Below are 5721 nucleotides of genomic sequence, written 5' to 3'. Positions count from 1 at the left end.
ATGCTCTGATACCAATCTGTCACACCCCAAAACCGGAACGGTGGAAACGTTCGGGGTGGAGGACGTCATGTACAGTATCACAACAAAGCATAGTAGTAAACAAGCAACATCATCATCCATTTCATTAATAATATAATTTAATACAAGTGTGTTCTGTGAAGTTTATAAGACACCAAAAATGTAAATCAAAATAAAAGATGAGTCTTGAACGAGCTCCATCTTCTCAAAAACCTAGCATCGGTACTTGTCTACTGATGACCTGAGAATACAAGTTATTTTGAAAGAGTTTATCAGCTTTATTTTAGTGTCATTGTTTATATGAAAATGTTTGTAAGTGTTTGATGATCAGTTTGTAAATGTTTTTAGTGAATGTTTGTATTTCCTAGAAAATCTTATATTTTCTACTAAACGTAGCCTTCTACCAAGGCATCAAATGTTATGTATGTTTGTTTCTTGTATGAGTGTGTACATTCCAAAATGAGACTATCATTAACCAAAAATATAGTTTTTACATTACCGATTCATGTGAGAAGATCACAATGTGAATGCAATGGGGAAAATAATAATAGTACTGTAGTGTTGTATTATAGTAACTACTGCTGTACTAACTACCTTAAACCAATTGTTATTTAAGGTATAATGTGAAATGGTTGCAACATACTATCGACTAATAACACGAGGATGAAAGACAACGGAAGAAATGACATTTGACACCTGTAGACTTGCAAGTCCCACTGTAGTGAACAACAAGGTGTAGCATAATCAATCCAATATAGATCTATACACAAATTCACGCACTCCCTCCAGGAGACTCTGGCTACAAAACGAGCCATGGTAGTGATGCCATGCCCCGACATAATGGTTCACATTTATGCTATAGGATTCATGTATATGTATTGTATGTACTAGCGTAATGTATGTTCTCTATGTCTAGTATGTAGTGTGTTCTCTTTGTTTCTCATCATAGTATGTTCTCTTGTATAGTGTATAGTATGTATTGTTTCTCATTATAGTATGTTCTCTTAGTTTCTCATAATAGTATGTTCTCTTAGTTTCTCATAATAGTATGTATTGACTCATGTATGAACTGACTCTTTGTATGTTTCATTGTACTAAAAGTAATGAGTAGTGTCTTCCTAAACTATACCTATTAAAGTTTACTAGTAAAGTTGTTTGTATAACTGAGTGTATTGAACTGAGATAAAAGCTTTTATGTCTATACATATATACGTAATATATAACTAAGGATCAAACGACACTTGGACAAACAATAGGGTACTCTAAGTTCACAACCAAACAAGGAACAGGAAATAAAGTGTGTTATCAGTCCTAAGTCCTTCAGCCTTACTTATATAACTATATATGCATTAGACAAGGTTTGGAAAATATATAAGTGTAAAAGAGTTAAAGGAAAAGGTTTTTCATGTAAGAAAGAGTTTGATAAAGAGTTTAACATGTAAAAGAGTTCGATAAACATTTTGAAGTAGTTGATCGATAAAACAACTAAAAGTATAGTAAATCCATTTGTTTGATAGTTATTAATCACATGTGATTGATATAATAACTATAATGTTTCAACTTGTATCCCCCCCCCCCATAAAAGCATTTAAAACCATTTAAAACATAGATTAAGGGTATGAACTCACCTGTAGTGAGTGGTTTGGATGAAACTTCTGAATAGGATGCTAGGTGCCAAGTGAATACTTGAACACACACACACGGATCCTAGTTAACATATAATGATGCATATATGTATCTAATTAGTGATTATAACACTAATTAAGCAATTAAAGACACCCTAAAACATGGAAAACACTTTGGTTCAAGTGTTAGATGATCATAGGGTTGCATCTAAGGGTTGTAGGGCTTTGCTTTGGAGTTTACGGCTCATGGGCTTATGGCCCAATGCGTTTACGGCCGTAAACTCATGGTAACTAATACCATTTTGTGTTTAAGGTTCTATAGTTCACTAGGAAGTGTTCAAGACTTAGTTCAATGGCTTAAGAAAGTGTTGTGGCAACTTTGCACCCAAGAATTAGGGTTTACGGCCTTGGGAGATGCCTTGGCCATAAACACCTTTCATTCATGCTTTCTTGATGATGTTAAGGTGTAAAACATCTAATTCAAGTATATAACAAGCTAATACAATAGTACTTACAATGTAGAAGTTTGTTAGGGTGTTTAAGGCTCAAGAGCACTAGTGTGTGTTCTTGGTGAAATGAAGAACACTTGAAGATATATGAAAAAGAAAGGATTTCATGGATGAAATCATGTATAACCACTAGATAAGGAGTTGTAACAACAAAACAAGAGAAGAAATTCTTACATTTTTGGAAGATTGGAATGAAGATCTTATGATACTTGAGAGAGAATTGGAGGTTCTTGAACTTGATAGGAAGGAATGGTGGAACAATGATGTAACCTCATGCTTATAGTATGAGTTCATGGCCATGGTGGAGTTTACGGCCCAAACTCATGAAGTTTGGCCGTAAACACCATTTAAAGGGGGTTAATACCTTATTGTTGCTCAATAAACCTAGAGGATACTTTTCTTCCACTTATTCCTTTGATGTATTTAAGATTAAAAGACCCAAAAAGATTCCAAAAGTGCTAAAAGTTAGCGGAAGCAGGTTTGACTTTGATTGAAATGTGGGGTTTGTACAAGATAGAAATTTCTGGTTGTCACATCATCCCCCCGTTAGAGAGAATTTGATCCCGAAATTATAGTTTAAGCAAATAAGTAGATACAACAACTAAGTAAAAAGATGAGGATATTTCAGTTTCATTTGATCCTCATGCTCCCAAGTGAATTCAGGTCCTCGCTTGGTGTTCCAATGAACCTTCACTATCGAGATACGGCTTTGTTTCATTTGTTTGACCTCTCGGTCCATGATCTCTATAGTTTCTTCCACGAAGTTGAGGCTTTCGTTGATCTCGATCTCGTCGAGTGGGATTACAAGAGTATCGTCGGACAGACACTTTTTCAATTTCGAGACATGGAAGGTAGAATGTGCGTTACTAAGTTCGCGGGGTAGGTTGATTTTGTAAGCTACAAGGCCGATTCTTACGAGAATCTTGAGAGGCCCTACGTATCTTGGATTTAGCTTTTCACACTTTTGGAAGCGTATCAAGATCTTCCAGGGTGAGACTTTCAAAAGAACACGGTCTCCCACCTGGAATTCCAAAGGTTTCATTCGCTTGTCATCGTAGCTTTTCTGTCGGTCTCTAGAGGCTTTTAATCGTTCACGAATCTGAACGATCTTCTCTGTCGTTTCCCGAATGATCTCTGGACCCATGAGAGTGCTTTCAGGAACTCGTCCTTTAGCTAACTGGGTGTCACCCACCTCAGCCCAAGACATAGGGGATCTGCACTTTCGGCCATAGAGGGCTTCAAATGGAGCAGCCTTTATGCTTGTATGATAATTATTGTTGTAGGAAAACTCGACAAGGGGTAAATGAGTATCCCATACATTCCCAAAGTCGATCACACATGCTCTCAGCATATCTTCCAGTGTTTGAATAGTCCTCTCACTTTGCCCATCGGTTTGCGGATGGTAGGTTGTACTCATGTCCAGCCTAGTTCCTAAGGAACTTTGTAGCGACTGCCAAAACCTCGAAGTGAATCTACTATCTCTATCAGAGATAATGGGTATGGGAACACCATGCAGTCGTACTATCTCTCTAATGTATGTTCTTGTAAGCTTCTCCATCTTGTCAGTTTCTTTGATGTGCAGGAAGTGTGCGAACTTAGTCAATCTATCGACGATGACCCAAATGGTATCAAGTCCACCCGTTGTCTTGGGCAACTTGGTTATGAAGTCCATTGTGATCTGTTCCCACTTCCATTCAGGTATCTCCGGTTGTTGAAGTAAACCTGATGGTTTCTGGTATTCGACCTTAACCTTGGCGCAAGGCATTTACTTACGAAGGTAGTAATCTCTGCTTTCATGTTAGGCCACCAGTATAACTTTTTAAGATCCAGATACATCTTATCTGAACCTAGGTGGATGGAATATCGAGTGTTATGCGCCTCGGTCATGACCAAGTCTCTAAAGCCACCGTGTTTCGGTGTCCAGATTCGGTCCATGAGATATAAAGCTCCACCACCCTTGACTTTCAAGTTCTTATTCATCCCTCTCAGGGATTCACCTGCCACATTTTCAGGTTTCAAAGCGTCGAGTTGAGCCTCCTTAATTTGTGTGGAGAGGTGTGAATGGATAGTCATAGTCAATGATTTGACTCTACGACCAGAGTATTCTTTCCGACTTAGGGCATCAGCTACTACGTTGGCCTTGCCGGGATGATAACAAATTTCGCATTCGTAATCACTGAGTAGCTCGACCCACCGTTTTTGTCTCATAATGAGCTCCTTCTGGTCGAATATATGTTGTAGGCTTTTGTGGTCGGTAAAGATAGTGCTTTTCGTACCGTACAGGTAGTGTCTCCAGATCTTCAGAGCAAACACAACTGCTCCTAACTCAAGATCGTGAGTGGTGTAGTTGACCTCGTGTGTCTTCAGTTGTCTCGAGGTATAGGCAATGACCTTACCTCGCTGCATCAAAACACAACCAAGCCCTTGATTTGATGCATCGTAGTAGACTACGAAGTCTTCTATTCCTTCTGGTAGGGATATTATTGGTGCAGTGCATAAGGCTCGTTTCATCGTTTGGAACGCTTTCTCTTGCTTCTCTTCCCGGTCAAAGGCCACGCCCCTCTGGGTCAAATTCGTAAGAGGTTTCACAATCCGAGAGAAGTTCTGAATGAACCTAAGATAGTAGCCAGCGAGGCCTAGAAATTAGCGAAATTCTGTAGGCATCTTCGGTGCTGACCAGTTCTCAATGGCTTTGATTTTGGAAGGTTCCACATGAATTCCCTCTTCACTAACAACGTGACCCAGGAATTCGACTCTTCGAATCCAAAACCCGCATTTAGAGAACTTTACGTAGAGCTTCTTTGATCGTAATGTTTGCAAGATCTGACGTAGATGCATACTATGCTCTTCCTTACTACGAGAGTAGATGAGTATGTCATTTATGAAGACAATGACGAACTGATCCAGGTAAGGAGGGCATACCCTGTTCATTAAGTCAATGAATATTGCGGGCGCATTAGTCAATCCGAATGGCATCACTACAAAATCGTAGTGTCCGTAACGAGTTCGGAAGGTTGTCTTCGGGACATCCTCCTCTAGAACTCGTAATTGGTGATACCCGGATCTTAGATCTATCCTTGAAACGTAATTCGTCCCTTGAAGTTGGTCGAACAAATCATCTATGCAAGGCATATTGTAACAATTTTTAATGGTAAGCTTGTTGAGTTCCATGTAGTCGATGCACATACGAAACGATCTGTCCTTCTTCTTGACGAACAAGACCGGTGCTCCCCACGGTGAGAAGCTTGGTCTAATAAAGCCCTTCTTGAGCAATTCGTTAAGTTGACCGGATAGTTCTTGCATCTCAGAAGGTGCTAAACGATAGGTCGATTTGGCTACTGGGTAGCCCCTGGAACTAAGTCGATTCGGAACTCGACTTGACGTTGTGGAGGTAATCCTGGTAGTTGTTCTGGAAAGATGTCAGGAAAATCGCGTACTACTTGGATGTTCTTAATGTCCTTCATCTCTTGGCTCACGTCGACAATATGGGCAAGGAATGTGCGACATTCCTTTCGCAAGTATTTCTGGGCTTGAATACTCGAGATGATACGGAGGTTCATGTCGGGTTT

The sequence above is a fragment of the Lactuca sativa genome, chromosome 4 (assembly GCF_002870075.4).
Source record: "Lactuca sativa cultivar Salinas chromosome 4, Lsat_Salinas_v11, whole genome shotgun sequence".
Lineage (NCBI taxonomy): Eukaryota > Viridiplantae > Streptophyta > Magnoliopsida > Asterales > Asteraceae > Lactuca > Lactuca sativa.
The sequence above is the reverse complement of the archived record's forward strand: the minus strand, read 5'-3'. Positions refer to the sequence as shown.